We start from the raw sequence: 17,007 nt of genomic DNA on the forward strand, positions 1-17,007 counted from the left end.
ATTCAGAGCTCGCCAGTGCTGACGCAGGGAGAGGCCAATGGACTTCGACTGCTGGACATGGACTGATGGACTCGGACTGACAATCCCACCAGAAGGCAGAGGACCTTGCAGGTTGATATGTTTTGGGACCCTGGGGGTGGAACAGTTTCATTTGTAAACCCCAGGAGATGGGAATCTGGGGTGGCCAGTGGGCCTAGATGGCCAAAAGCAGCCTGTGTATGCCCAGCAGCTAGGCGGAGGAGAAAAGCCAACTGAGAAGGCAAAAGCTGGTGCTGATGCTAAGTTGAGAAGCCCTGAGTGGCTGTTAAGCAAGCCTGAGTATGCTGAAGACCTGTGAGTCTCGTAAAATCACCTGTGGGTGATGCCCTGCTCATTGTCAAGTGAGGGTGAGGAGCTGAGGAACCCGTCCTTGGGGGATGGGTGGGGAACGTGGCTTGGGGTGGAGCCCAAGCCGAATGTAGAGTTTTGATCCCCAACCCATGTGCTTGTGCAATGGGTTGGCCTGAGTGCAGGGGTCTGCGAGTCTCATTGGTGGCTATGAAGGCCGAGTGTTGGAGCGACTGCAGACAGAAACCCTGAGGGTTGGCGATTACCCCCAACAGCATAGAATCGCCAATCCCAGAGTGCGTGCCTCCTGGGGGTGGATGCTGTGTGTGGCTTGTAGCCGAGACTATAGCCAGAGAAGGCCAGGAAGCCCGACGGCTCCTGGTGTGTTATAGTAGATGCCGTGAGTGATTCCCCTCCCTCGTATGAGCAGTGCCCTCAGCAGCAGATTTGGTGGCTCATCTGCTGGTACCAATAATTGTCTTTTGCACTAGGTTGGTGCCCTGCCTGGACTTATTTGTGTTCTGTTGTATTTTGTTATATTGCGATGTATTTGCTTTTGTGGGCCATGGCTGCTTTGTTTGTGTTTGCTAAGAAACAAAGTTGTGTATGTGTGGATTATATGGCAGAAAACCCTGAGGGGGTGGACTGTAGGGTAAGGTAAAAAATCAGGCTTTTCTGCCCTCCCGCCATCAGGATAGATGAGGGAACCCTGTGATCCTGAATGCATGCCTGATGGCGGGCACCTGAAGTGGATACACCTGCGCTGAGACTGTGCTTTTTGAGGGCGGCGTCACGGGGACGCCAGTAGCAGCAGCAGAAGCCGAGAGAGAAGCAGAGAAGCAGCAGCAGAAGCAGAGAACACCAGAGAGCCCAGACAAAGTGAAGATTTGCTGGGGGCTGGGAGGACTGCCAGCCTCCTGGCCCCCCAGCACCCCTGCCTGCCATGTGCCTGGTGAACCCCAATAAAAAACCTGCAAAAACCACTGAGGACTCTGACTCCTCCTTTACCTGGTCTGCTGGATCAGAAAACCTGCACTGTGTCCTGTCCTACCCTTACAAAGTCACTACATTACGTTGTCTTTGCTAGTTCAAGTCACCACTAAATCCATGATCAGAAACTCCCAAACTTCCCTGTTGGTTTTGCTAGACCACCTATAGTTACCTCCTAGCAATGTCTACCTAATTTAAATTGCAACCTCTGTGGTAAGCACTGGTAATAATTACCCATTCTACAGCCTATCTTGAACAGACATGCAGAATAGCAGGCCCTGTTTTGTCCCTTTTATGCCTGCCTTTATACCCAGGGTCCCCTTGTCAGTACAGCAGTGCACCTCACTAGGTAGGAAAGTAAGGACAAATAGAGCAAAACAAGTGAGCATGGAGCTATAGGTAATGATGGACAAATGAGTTTTTCTCTCTTGGGTTCACTCCTTAGCATCTGTTTTCTTCATTCTGTATTACTCTACAAATCTGTGGATATACATTTTCCTGAAACCAGAAGCGGATGAAGCTCATTAGGTCCTGGCAGTGCTGTTATTGACCTTCACCCCAGCTCTCAGGAAACAAAGCCAGTTCTGATAGTCTCAGTTTTTTTATCTTTTTTTGCCTAAGCCTGGAAAATTTTAGATGGGATGCATCTAAAAATTGGCATTTAGGAGGAATATCTTTCAAAGGGTTTTTTCTTTCTAGGCAGGAAATGACACATCTTAAAGGGTAGCAGTATGTTCCTATACCTGGGACAGACATCTAAAACCAGCATAAAAGGAAATCAAACTTGCCCTATAAATTCACAGGATAGAAGAAAGAGTGGGCAATTATTTGCATTGTGTATTCACTGTAAAGAACCAATTAAAATATAAATAATTCAGAATCTTTTGGATTTAGCTTTGTTGGCTAAGCAGTGTAAAGGAATCACAAAATCATCTTTTCTATTTGAATATGTAACTGCAGCCATAACTTCTGAAATGTTGAATGAAAAATGATGACCTAAGTTTTGGTCAGTACACAGTAAGCTTTTGCAGTTGGCACCCCTGTGGTCCCTGCTTCTTTTCCTGGCACAACACTAAAATGGCACATACAACTTTCATCAGCATTAGCATCTTGCTCATTTAGCATTTAGGAAACATAGCGAATAGCAATTAACAGCCAAATAGCTGGGAAACAAAAACGACCTAGTAATCAGAGTAAATATACATTATACTGTCATATTATAATGTGTAAACATTGGAGAGTAATATCAGAATATGGACATGCAGAATCTTTCTTTTGAAGGCTTGTAAGATTGCAAGCACTGTCCTGGCACTCTGATTTGTCTTTTTGCATGACAACTACCAAACGTGCCAGTTTGGTAAATAGTAGGTCATTTTTTTTTTTTTTTGTCATTTGCTGACTTACAGGTACCTTGATGAGGACAGGCATCAACCTGACATTTATAAATCCTGAAGTTGGCTTCCAATGACTAGGAGACATATGGAGAGATGATAACAGATTGGGGGGCGTTTCAATATTATAAACCTTGCATAGCCAGTTGCATTAGCTGCTTATTGCAGTCAAATTGTATGCTAATATTACAGAACCCTTCTTTCTTAATGTTAGAAAATACTAAAAGCTTCTAATGTCATTTTCCTATCATCTTCCAGGAAAGTCAGGTGAGATAGTATCAATATTGCTAACCTGGCACCTGGATTACATGCTGTTACCTAGGGACACGCAAAAATAGGTAGAAACTTAGTAGCTTATATGAATAAAATAGACTGGGCTAGCTGATGGTACAAATTCAGTAGCCATCTAAAAAGTAGACACACATAGCTTCCTCACTTTTCCTATTTAGGGCTAACAAAGCTTGAAAGAATAAATCTAATAGTGCCTCTATTGCAGAAGAGATGTTTGCAATGGATATTGATTGTTTTGGAGGTACTTAATATCTTTTCCCATTGCTTAACTCAGTGGGTATAGGGGCAAATTCTCTTCCTACATTGTGTGGAATCTTGTTGGGTTGGAAAATTCAGGTGCTTCACTTATTTCTTTGAAAGCATGGGCTTCCCTGGAGTTTCATTTGGCCAAATTCTCTTTATGGGACAGCCAAGCAGTGAGCATATACCCCCTTCTTGGCTAATAACTCCCTCCTGGTAAAAAAAAAAAAAATACAAAACAAAAAACATAAAACCATTCCTTCCAGAAGAGCATCTGTTGAGATTTTGCTGAGTACTTGTGGATCTGTCTGGCTCTTGATTTAAGTTGTGTTCTCCAGTCTTCTTTTTGATCATGCCCAATAGCTTTCCAGTAATATAGTTCTTGCTTGACTTAAGCAGAGTGACTTCTCTTGCTAGTAAGAAAAGAACCCAAATTAATAGTTTTAATTTTAACTTGAAATGCTGAGAATGACTGTAACTTACGAGAGCTAGCATCAGAGGGACCAGTAATTTGGAGGTAGAGCTTTAGTAGTAGCAGAATCAACTTGAATATGGACTTATAGTATTTGGAGTGTTTAAATCATAGAGAAAATCTTAATACTTCAAAATGGAGTTTTCTTCCCATGTTACTAGGTATTTTTTCATCTTGTCACATCTTAATTTTTAGGATGAAGTGTAGTCATTTGTGCCGACATGATTCAAATACTTAAGACAAAATTGAGGGCTCTTGAATCAGTGTGTACCCACAAACACTGTAGGCAAGGTTACAAAGAAAACTATACTCACTGTATCCAGATGGAATAGTTTCCCTTGCATATGTCTCAGCAACAGTCAGGAACTGTTTTATTAATTTTTTTTATAGAACCCTAAAATCAAAACATTTCTTAACAAGTATGTACCAGTTACTAGTTTTAGCTAGAAGGAAAGCAAATGTAAGCTATAGATGCTGCTTACAGAGAGTATATTATCTTTTTGCAGTGGCCGTCACATAAACAAACTTAAAAATTCTATAAGGAAGTTAAATCTTGAACCTAGAAACACCAGGAAAGACTGTGGAGAAAAGCAGAAAATTGCCCATTGAGAGTTACTGCTGGCTTTAGAAACCTGAGGGTTTAATAGAACTTCCCAGTGAAGATAACATGGGCAGGGTCACTGATTTGTCAGTTCAGTTATGCAGCTGATTTTACTCTCTAACAAAGAGGGATGGTAATAACTATTCAAATTTAATCTAAGGAGGGGGGGATGTTTATATATAGAAAATGCAAAGACAAGAGAAACTTCTTTGCTTGCTGTGTTCCATGAAATTCCTTGAAAGCAAATGTGAAAGGTAGAGTATCTCAAAGCAATTTATTTCCTAATGTAATACATTTCTGAAAAATCAACAGCAGTACACAAATAAACAAAACAAAAATGCTTGGATCAGAGGTCAGAGAACAAAGACCCTCTTTTCATCTGTTCTTTCATTGTGCCCCAAAATGTCTAAATTATTTAGAATGCACTATTTGCTAGAAGGTTCAAACCCTGATACGTGCTAGGTCTATTGCACATGGTAAAATCAGGCTGGATTAATTATTGACTTGCTCTTATTTTGTAGAATAAGAAAACAGTAGAACCAGCATTTCCATGTTCCCATTCAGAGATAATACATGAAAGAATTATGTGAAAGAATATTTAACCTTCTTAACTAGCCTTCATTATAATAAAATAGAGTAATCAGAAACTAGTCTTTATTTATTTATTTATTAGATAGGGAGAAGCCGAGCAGATTTCTCAGTATAACTCAATGGCAGAGTGGAAATAGGGAGTTCAGTTTTCTGACTTAAAATCAGTGTCATTCACTTTGGACAGGTTGCTTCCCATATGAACATAAAATAAAAATAGCCCAATTTAATCAAACTATGTTTGCCAAGTTCCAGTCTATACGGAACTTTTTATTTTTATAACCAAGAGTATCACACACTTTACACAAGGCAATTTTAATGGCAGTATTGGGACAATCTCTACTGTAGTTTCACAAATGGAGTACAAAAGCCTGTGGGTATATGTATTTGTTGGAGCAGTCCACAGAGATAAATGGATGGCCACATCACCCAGTTTGGAAAAAAATTTCTACCTTAATTCAGAAGCTGAAATGTCATTTGCCATGTTTTCCCTCCCTTACCAGTGTTTTCAACATTAGTGTATGATGACTCTTTCAAGACAAGCCCTGCATCTTTTCTCTGCCTTTCAGAGATAAATATTTACTGAATGAGTGAAGACATGAATACAGTTATGATCAATACTGAAGGCAAAATATTCATATCTATTTGAATAGGAAGTAATGAGTATCTAGACAAACTGAGGACAACAGCTATGTAGTAATTGTATTGTTGAGTGCCAGGCTCTGTTCCACGTGCTTTATGTATATTAATTTATCTGATTATTGAAACAATTATATGAACTAGGTAATGTTGTTAGTACTATTTCAAAGATGAGGAAAAAGTGTGGTTAGTGTTGCTAAAAAAGAAAACAACAGATCCAAAATGGAGTCCTTTATGCCAAGTCCCACCAGGACTTAATATCTTACCTAAATACAGTTTGGTTTTTTTTAAATTTTGTTTTTGTTTTGTTTTTAAGATTTATTTATTTATTTATACAAGTACTGGGTACAATCAGAAGTGCGGGAGGGTGAGAGAATTCACAGAGCCAGAGCGGGGAGCAGAGCAGGCAGAAGGACGGAGGTACACTGCTGAGGGGAGCAGCAGGCAGCAAGAGATGTCTGCGCGCCATGTGGGACCCTCACCCCGCCCGCCTGCGGCCTGGGAACGAGCCGACGTTTCAGAGGCTGCGGGCAGCTTCACAACCCTGCGCTCAACCAATGCGCCACGGGGGAGGCCCCTAACTACAGTTTTATCCTCTCACAAGAGTAGGATTTTAAGCCAATCAATTTATAGTTTTCTGATTAGTGCTCATGAGGTATTCGGCATGATGAGAACTCCCTGCCTTCCCCAGATGGAAAGATGGCTTTCCTTTTGCTAATAACCTTGTCTCACTTTTTTTCTGACTATAAAAATCTCCCATTTTGTATAAACCCTTGCAGTGCCTTTCCCTTTCTAGATGCGATACTGCCTGATTCAGAAATCATTTATTTTATTTATTTTTAGAGATTTATTTATTTATGAATACAAGAGCTGAGGTGTAGGCCAGAGGTGCGGGGGTGGGCTGGGGGTGAGAGGATTCACCAGAGACAGAGTAGGAAACAGAACAGGTGGATTGACTGAAACACACTGCTGAGGGTAGCAGTGGGTGAGTCAGGAGACGTCTGCTGCGCCATGTGTGTCACCTCCCAGGCCAGGGATCGAACTCGTGCTGCAGTAGCTATGGATAGCTTCATAGTGCTGTGTCTTAACCCTTTGTGCCACCAGGGAGGCCTTTGATTCAGAAATCACTTAATAAAGACAGTTAAATCTCTAAATTTATCCAGATGAATTTTGTTTTGTACCAGTGTGATCCGGTCACTAACTGTCCATCATCTCACAGCATGTAAAGGGAAAAAGAGGGATTTGAATCCACAGCTAGTTTCACATATTTCACTTAATTCTAGGATTTCCTTACTGGGTTTATATAAACAGCCACAGCAGATGCCAAGTGGAATATGAGTTTCTCAGTCACAGCAACTTACACTGACTCTTAGGTAGGCAAATCCTTAATTTGTCTATCCTCACCATGTCACAAGATCTGCAGGTTTCTTTTTTTTTTTTTTTTAAAGATTTATTTATTTATTTATACAAGCACTGGGTACAGTCAGAAGCGCGGGGGGGTGAGAGAATTCACCAGAGCCAGAGCGGGGAGCAGAGCAGGCAGAAGGACCAAAGTACACTGCTGAGGGGAGCAGCGAGCGGCAGGAGAGGTCTGCGCGCCATGTGGGACCCTCCTCTGGTGGCCGGGGAGCAGCTGGGTATCGAACCGGCGCTGCAGAGGCTGTGGGCAGCTTGGCAACCCAGCGCTCAACCGCTGCGCCACCGGGGAGGCCCGATCTGCAGGTTTCTTTTCCAGAAAAGAAAATATTGATTTTATTTACAATATAGAAAAAATGTTGAAAACTCAATTAAGAATCTATTGAAAAATCATAAAATTTCACAGAAAATTTTGCCTTCCAGTTTCACCTATATTTTCTGGGAAAGGTTTAGCTCATGTTCTCCTGGGTAGTCCAGCATCAGGCAGCAATGCCCTAGGATCACTCTGACAGGTTCTACATCAAGTGCAACATTTTCCCCCCTGAATGGCTGTTTCCCCTGGGCTGCAGGATAGCTCTTAGTTTTCAGTCTAATGTCATCCTGACCTAAGTCCTTCTAACCTCTTGATATTAGATTGGAGAGTTTTTCCTCAGGTCTTCTGTCACGTTGGCTTAGTGAGATAATTTTATTTTGCCTGCCTCTTGCCTTCCTCGTCTTCTAGTCTAAATAAATACTGGGCACGATGAGTCAAACGACCCAGTAGTCACAATGAAAAAGAAGGATCACCTCCACTTCCCTTTCCCATCACTATTGAGATGTGCTGTCTGTACTAAAGTTTACTTGTTCTGGATCCTGCCTTTGTTCTCCAGTCTGAGGGAAGAAAGAGTACATCAGAGCACAGAATCTTTGTTTTTTACCCAGTAAGATACTTGGAAAAGAAAACGATCAACCTGATGTTTGATGTAATTTGGCTTTTTTGTTTAGGAAAACTTGTTTTTGCATCTTGATTTTGGGCAGTAACTTGAAAACCTTTTATGAAAACTACTAGTCACCCTTATCTGGCCCTAGCAACTCTGATGGAGGAGAAATCCCCAGGAAATATCATTGTGTGGCATAACACAGTAGGATGAGGGCGCTAGGATCAGGAGATGAAGAGATGTCCTGGGACTTCTAGGAAGGGAACTTGGCAAGAGGGAAAATGAGCCCATAGGTCTCAGAGGTTAGAGCTATAGTGTGCTCATTCTACTCCATTGTCCAGTCTCTTATGGAGGTCACACTTTGGATGAAAATCTGGACACCTTTCTTATCATCTTCAGTTTAAAGAAGGAAATTAGGATAGGCCCACAGCTCTGCCATGGCCACTTCCGAAAGTACCACACTCCATTTTTGGTGCAGTTCCAGAAATAAGTGTGATTCTTTCTACTGCTTGGAAGTTGACAAGTGTGATCCACAAATTGCAAAAGAATTCTGCACTGCTAAATATTCAAAAGGGTGTCTGACAGAGTGAAGGAAGGGAAATTAGCAGAGACAAAAAGATCTGGGTAAGAGAAATAAAAATGGTGTTGGATTTTATAAAATAGGAAGGAAATTTTTACATACCAAAGATTTTACTGCATCCTTTTGGGAAACAAATGAATCTACCATATCAATTATTAACATTCTAGCCATTATTTCCATTAAACTATAATATTTCAGAAAAGAGGATAATCAGCTTATGACAGCATGATTCCTTTATAAATCTTTTTATTTTATTTAAATAATTTTTGGAACACGTTATTTGGAGAAAGTATCCTGTTTCCTATGGAGAGGAAAACCCCACCCCTTTTTACATGGTGTGATGATTCTGGTCCAAATGCAATGAGTTTCTGGAAATGGCAAGTGAGACACTTGTTGCCATGGTGATTGTTAATAGTTCTGACTCAGATATAGTGTTGCTATAGCAACTGCATGGAAGCCCTTGGGAGGTGGTGCAGTCTTTTTTTTTTTTTTTTAAATCAGCAAAAAGAGGCCAGGAAGAACCATTTTAGTAGCTTCTTGCTGCACTGCAGTGACGAAGCTTTCAAGGCTATTTTATCCAGATGAAAGATCGTCCTTTCCTGCGGTGATGAAGCAGATGTGTTACACTGGCAGGATAAATATAGTCCTATGTATCATAGTAGCAAGCATATTAGCTGCCTATTAATGAATTCTAATTTTCTGACTGTAATGGTTTCTAATAACACAGGTAGTCTCAAGTGAATATCTTGAAGAATCCTTAATGTCACTAGCAATATATGAACCCTAAAGGTCAAAGACCAAATAGGCCCAAATCATTATGATGTAGACTGTTTCAGCTTAGCTGATTGGATGTAAGGGTGGGTCACAAGGCTGAAAAAATATTTAGAAGACTGTTTTGGATTTGCATGGTCTGGCTTTGGGTCTCCATATTGTATGCCTGTATACCATTGTACATATACCCAGTTCTTAAAATAGTGAATGACGTGTAGAAGGTTCTCAATAAACATTGTGAATGAATCAGTCAACTTGACAGGCAGAGGACAGTAATTTTCCCTAGACCACTCATGATTTTGACTCACTGCCAGACCTTTGCTACATACTGTTGTATTTAGAAATAAGTGTGTATTAAGCAGTTCCATGTTCATGTAAAAGTTTTGTGTATAGTTTTTTTATGTCCAAACTTATGCCCACTTTCCAAGTATTAATTATCCATGATCAGCCCTTCCTTGGACCCTTAAGCTTTGAGATAAATGTGCAGGGCAATTGGAATAGACTTAAAAAATAACCAAAACCCTACATAGATTTTTCTCTAGTCAGTAGATCAGAGCAAGTTCCAAGACTCCTTACTGTTGAAGCAGGATTTAACAGTCATGCAACAGCATCACTGGCTGCACCCTGAGAGAGCCTCCTCCCAGTGCAGTCACCATCAGCTGTCAGTTTTTGTTGTTTTCTCCCATCGGCTCTTGGCTAATGAAGGTGCATTACCCTGTCTCTCCTCCCCCGCCCCCCACAGTCTAAAGTTCCCTTGAGGGCTAGAGTAGTGCTTGATTCATCTCTGTTTATCCCACAGTTCCTGTATGGTGGTCTTATGTAATAGGAGCCCAGTTAAATAAAGTAAAAGGAAATGCTTCCTTTTCTTGCAAATTACCTTTTGATTGGATTCCTTATTTCTGCTCCTGAAGGTAGCAACAGTTAATATAAAAGAGCATAGGTATAACAGGAAGAGCTGGTATGAACGTGAACATTGCCTTAGTGGGGAGGAGGTGGTGGGGGGCAGGGGCGGGGAGCAGAAGTAGGGAGGAAGACCTCTGAGTAATATGAAGTATTGAAATTCCATTATCATCGCACACCATAGAAGCAGCTGCTAGTTCTGCTAGACTAGCTGAACTAAGGGGCGAGACCTGGTTCTGTGTATATAGTAAATGTGGAGTATGTGATTATCTTTTTCTGGAATCCATAGCTTTACAGACAGATTGATGATCCCAGAGTGTAGCGAGCTATCTTAGTTTTCTCTCTTCATAGCGTTTCCTACACAGCTGGAAACTGTAACAGACTGTTGGCTATATGCTAATGAACAATCTACCCCTCATTAGGCCAATATCGAAAACAATCATTCCCTTAAATAAACTCCTTTTGTAACCAACTTACGAGCATAGGTCCTTGTCATGTCTTCTTTTCCCATGTTTTCAGATTGTGCTTTATGTTTGAAATTGTTGGAACCTCTTATTCCCATCTTGATATTTCATGCTTCTTGTACTCCTTTTCTAATATGTTTCCAAAATTTTCAGGATCTTGATATTAGGTTGCTTTTTCTCTTCCTTAGCTGAGATCCTTTAAACTCAAGTAGAAAGTTGAAATGTTTGTTTAATGAGTTTCCTTTACAATGTTTTCCCCTGTAAATCAGCACCTTGATAAAACAGTTCCTATAAAGTTATATTTTGTCTCCTCACACACATGCCTATGAAAGAGACAAAATAGTGAAAATTCACAGTAACACTGAAAATAGTGGCTGAAACCAACTTATTAGGTGAAATGGGAGGGAATTTCCATTAGCTGTAAGGTCTTTGGCATTGTATTAAAAGACATGCTTAATCACTTACTTTTATTATGTTCATCTGAAAATATTCATCCACCCATGGTCTAGCCCCTGGTTCACAAAAACTAGCTGTTTCAAATAACACCTTGGACAGCTAATCTTCTACCACTTATCTGCTGTTTCTTGCAGTAGCCATAATTCTCTTTTCTCCCTTTTTTCTTTTTCTTGTTCCCTATCAAGAACTCTCTCTTTTTAAATATTTTTATCACTGTTAAAAAAACACAACATAGGGCCTCCCCGGTGGCACAGCAGTTAAGCACTGGGCTGCGAAGCTGCCCACAGCCTCTGCAGTGCCGGTTCAATCCCCGGCTGCTGGTGAGAGTCCCACATGGCGCGCAGACCTCTCCTGCCGTGCCCGCTGCTCCCCTCAGCAGTGTACTTTGGTCCTTCTGCCTGTTCTGCTCCCCACTCTGGCTCTGGTGGATTCTCTCACCCTCCTGCACTTCTGACTGTACCCAGTGCTTGTGTAAATAAATAAATAAATCATTAAAAAAAAGTTCAAAGCTTTAAAAAAAAACATAAAATTTATCATCTTAACCATTTCATCAGTTCAGTCGTACTGATTATTTACATTGTTGTAAAGCTTCTTTTTATATATCCAATTAAAACCTACAACACCAGAAATGAAGGGGAAATCATGAGAAACTGAGGAGTGCTTTATATCATGGGAAGTGTAGTTTTCACAGGTAAATATAATTGAGAAAAGAGCCAAGAAGAGTGCTGACTAAACTGGATAGAAACTCTATCTATTTGAAGTGTCAGAAACCCAGAAGTGGGCCATTTCAGCCCAGTAGATTTTACAAAAATCCAAGTTATAGACACCAGCTAAGAAGAGACGATCTAAGAAATTTATTCATCTGGTGTTTAACTGTATAGGGGGTGAAAACCAATATGGCGGATACGAAGAAAACTACAGAATAAGGTTATAAAATTATTGTGAATATTTAAAAGAAAAAACATACCCCTGAAAAGGATTATTCAAGATTCAGAAGACAATTTTATTTTATTTTAAATATTTATTTATATATGCATTCAAGAGCTGGGGCACAGACCAGAGGTGTGGAGGGTGAGAGGACTCACCAGAGACAGAGTGGGGAACAGAACAGGCAGACTGACTTAAGTACACTGCTGAGGGGAGGAGCAGACAAGATAGGAGGGGTACGCAGCACCATGTGGGCAGCTCCCTGGCTGGGGATTAAACTCGTGCTGTAGTGGCTGTGGGAAGCCTAATAAGTTGTATCTTTACCACTTGTGCCACCAGGGAGGCCCCAGAAGAAAATTTTAGAAAATCACCTTTTCCACAAGACTAAAATAATAAAGTCTAGAAAAGAGGACTATGAAGGTATTCTAGACTATAGGATAGGAAGGCAGATGTAGGACATAACACTTACATGTGTTACATACAGTGTTTAGCACTATGGATTAGTATAAATCATCTGAGCTAAAGGAGCTGCTGAGTATTACCATGTTAAAAATGCACAGAAATCAGAGGAGTATGCAATAACTTTTTAATTAAGGGGCTAAGTAAGTGATATAGATCTGTGCTCTGGACAGTCAGGAGGAGGCAATATCAATTTTGACTGGAATTATTAGAGCTGACAAGATTTGGCTTAGTAGGAAGAATCGAGAATAGAATTCCAGAAAGAGGCAGTGGCATAAGCAGAAGCTTTTATTCATTTTGGGCAAAACCCATCTTCCTCAAACTGTCTTCAGATACTATTATTCTCAAAATTAAAAAAAAAAATTATTTGCTCAACACTTCAAAATCTCACACCTTCTTCTGGCTTATGTTATCCTACCTGGGAATAACCTTTTAAGATAAGGTTTAGTTCATCCGTTTCTCTCCAGCTCTTGCCCAAGCAAGATTATAAAACATCCAATGTCTCAGCCTCAACAATATGCTCAGTTTTCTAACCTCAGTCAGATCAGACACGGCAGACAATCTCCTCTCACAATAATTTAGTATGATAATCAGTGTTGACAATAAACATTCTGTTTTACAGGGCAGAATATTAAATAATTAAAATATTATTTTTACAGGGAAGAATATTAAGTGAAAGTACTTTTCTAGGCTTTCCTTTTTGGGAGCAGGAAAATGGTTAGGACTTAAGCCCAGGTTTTTGATTCCTATCTCATGTTTTTGTGACAACATAAACATCTAGTAGTAAGAGGAAGGGAAGAAAAATGTGGTAGAAATGGGGAAATAAAGGTGATTTTAGTAATTTTTTTAAAGATTTATTTATTCATTCAAGCACTTGGTACAGTCAGAAGCGCGGGAGGGTGAGAGAATTCATCAGAGACAGAGCAGGGAACAGAGCGGGCAGACTGCCGAGATACACTGCTGAGGGGAGCAGCAGGCGCAGCAGGATAGGTCTGCGTGCCATGTGGGACACTTGCCTGCGGCCAGGATCAAACCAGTGCTGCAGAGGCTGCAGGCAGCTTTGCAGCTCAGCACTCAACCTCTGCACCACCAGGGGAGGCCCCGATTTTACTAATTTTTAAAGAGAGTACTATGAATGTTTGAAAGCATTGGGAAAGAACTTGCCTTTACTCCCCAGCAACAGACATCTTCCCCAATCATTTATTCTGCTATGGAATAAAGTATGTTAGCATTACACTGTCCTTGAGGAAGGAAGGCTAAGGCACTTAAGAATGAAATATAAAATCCAGTTGATATAGTAAATGAATGCAGCTAAGTAGAATAGAGAAGGAATCAAAGAACTAGAATTGAAGATAAAGGAAAGAGCAACACAAGAAGACTTGATCCAAGCAAGAACATAATGCCAAAAGGAGACATTTCCAGACAAAAGAACATCGAACATTGGCTAACCACAACTGTGATGCAAGTTTGGTAACAACCATTTGACAATTGACAGTAAAGAAACTCATATCATATTGATATTTACTTTCCAGACTTCACAGTGTGTCCCTTACCACTTTTCACAGTGGTACTGACTGTAATTTGCATAAAGGAGCAGCAGTCATGCCTTATCGACAGTGGAGAGCTGTTACAGGAAGACAACTTTCTGGGATGACTCGAGAGATGGTGGGTGGGGTTGAAGCTTTTCCATGATAATATAGTTGCTCATTATAGTCAAACTGGTCTAGCAATCTGATATGCCATTTGCCAAATTACTTCACATCATTTTATGTGTAAGTGTATGCCTTTAATGTTGAATATATATTTAGCATTTTTCATTGAAGTGGTAATTTATTGAGGCATAATTGACAAAATTGTAAGATCTTTAAAGAGTACAATGTGATAACTGGATTGAATATATTTTCACTACTTCAAATTGAAGTCCCCTCTCCTATTTTTAATGTTTTTTTAGTTTTAGTTTTTTGTTTTTCTCCTCCATGTACTATTACACACATATGTTTTTTTTTTTTGTTTCATTTATAATTTTCATAATCCCTGGGGTCACTTTTCTCCATTTGGAATTTGTGTGTGGACTTACATGTAGGAATACAAAGGCCAGAAGTCCTAAGTAGTGAAAACATATGTGGTGTCGCTTTATTTATTATTTGTGCAAATTTACAAAGCAGAATTTAGCTGCATTTTCAAAGAGAATAGTTAAAAAAGACATGCATTTTAATTTTGTTTTTTTACCCAAAGAATTACTATTCGAGTTGTTGTAACTCATGTTCTTGACAGTATTTTAGCCTGAACTGCAGAGAACTGGGCTGCTGGATGAGTCTGATTTTTTAGGCTTCTCTCGTATTTCACATTTCTTGACCTCTTGCTGCCAGAAGTACAATTCTGAACCCTAGAGACACTTGGCGACCCTCATATTATTTAATGTTTTGGATAAACATAATGAAATGTCTGATTTTCCTCCTTGATCTCTTCTATTTGAATTAGCAATAATTGACAGTGTAGCTCTTGGTTCTCCCTCTGCCCTAAAGCCCCAAATGCTAGTATGTAATGTAGCTACATTTTCAATTCTAGACCTTCACCAGAGAAAATTTCTAGACCTTCACCAGAGAAAATCTTTTTGTATGGGGCCATCTTCTTGAGGACCACTTGTAGCTGCCTGAAAATTGTTATGAAATTGCTGGGAATTCCATAACAGTGTTTTGAACAGATAGGGTGGTTTAACAACAGAGATTGTCTTACCGTTCTGGATGATGGAAATAATAGTATGTCCCTAGAAAGACTGGCTCCTTCTAGAGACTGTGAGAAACAGTCTGTTTCATGCACCACTCCTAGTTCCTGGCAGTGTGCTGGCAATCTTTGGTATCCCTGATACCAGAGCAACACCTGGATTTCTGCCTTTATCTTCACTTGGTGTTTGCCTTGTGTGCATATCTATTTCCAGATTTCCCCTTTCTGTAGATACCAGTCATACTACATTAGAACCCACACTAGTGACTTCATTTAAAAAAAATTGTATTACTTTTTACTGAGGTAATATTTGTTTACAACACTGTATATGATTTGGAGATGTAGAGTCATACTACTTCAGATGTAGGTTACTACACCAAAGCCACCATCAAAGTATGCCTAATCCTCCACTGTAGTCCATTGGGCCCCGCTCTGCTTTTCATCCCAACCCTGCTCACCTCTAATAACCTCAGTTTTAAAGTCAGAATTCTAGGGTTTGTTTTGGATTAGTTTTGTCTGTTCCTTCGTTCCCCTTCTTTATATTCCACATAATGAGTGAAATCATCCAGTATTTGTCTTTCTCCTTCTGACTTATCTCACTAGGTATTATCCTCTCCAGTTTATCCATGTTGTCATAAATGGAAAAATTTTATTGCTTTTTAATAGTTCAGTAGTATTCCATTGCACATATATATATACATATATATATATATATCTCACCTTGTTAATTCACCTATCTCCTAATGACTTCATTTTAACTTGATTACCTCTGTAAAGGCTTTACCTCCAAAAGAGGTTACATTGTGAGGTACTGGTGATTAGGAATTTTGGGGAGACACAGTTCAACCCGTACCAGGAGTATAGATTTATGACATCAGAAAACACAAGTGAAAATATATTCAAAGATGTGCTATGGATTAAATTCTTCAGTGATTTGATCTTTTCACTTGGTTTTTATATGCTTCTGTCCTATTATCCTTTCTTGTCTAGGGCCTCCTTTCAGAAATCTGTTTTCTTTCAGTCCCAATTATCTCTTTCAAAATGTTTGTTATTTCTTTTGTATCTTTCTCCCTAATTTCCACTTTCTTTTCATTGCATCTGTTTCTGATGGGTGGGGTTTTTTGTTTTTTGGTTTTTTTCAATAGTAGGATTAACATCTCTATAGAATCTCCAGTGATTATATCAACCATGGAAATAAAATATCTTCATCAGTCTTACGGTTATGGTTGTGAAATATGTTCAGATAACTTGTTCTTATAATTGGTACAATACTTAGTTCTACCAAAGATTAACCTTTTTAAAATATTTTAAGATCTTTCAGAATAAATCCTTAGCAGTCACCCCCTCATTTGCACTCTGATAGGCTCTCTTGAAGTAGGAAGGAGGAAAATGGCAGCTAGTATGTGGGCATTTGTCTGTGATGGATAGACCATCATATCTGTGCCCATGGGAGTGTGTCACTCATGTGACTCTCATCCATCATTGTGTCCAGACAGAAAAATGAATGAGGGACACTCCTTCAGACTCAGAGTTCTTGTGTACTAGGGACTTCCCTGGAGAGGTGAGGAAGAATTTGCTTTCAGCCTAGACACATCTTGTTTAAGATCAAGTCAGATAGTCTCTGTACATTTTCAGATAAGACAGCTAATTTTGTCATATGTGATGAAGTTTGATTGTCTGGCTTTACCTTTTAGTTTGATATTAAGTAAACTTTTTGTATTAGTAAACTTTAATTATCTCATCAGCTTAAAAATATCAATGAATAGCTTTTCTTTTGAGCAGCATTAACACTGGACAGGAAGTTGTGAAGTTTGGATTTTGGTCATGGTGCAGATACTAACAATTTAGTGTCAT

Source organism: Talpa europaea (assembly GCF_964194135.1).
Source record: "Talpa europaea genome assembly, chromosome: 4".
Lineage (NCBI taxonomy): Eukaryota > Metazoa > Chordata > Mammalia > Eulipotyphla > Talpidae > Talpa > Talpa europaea.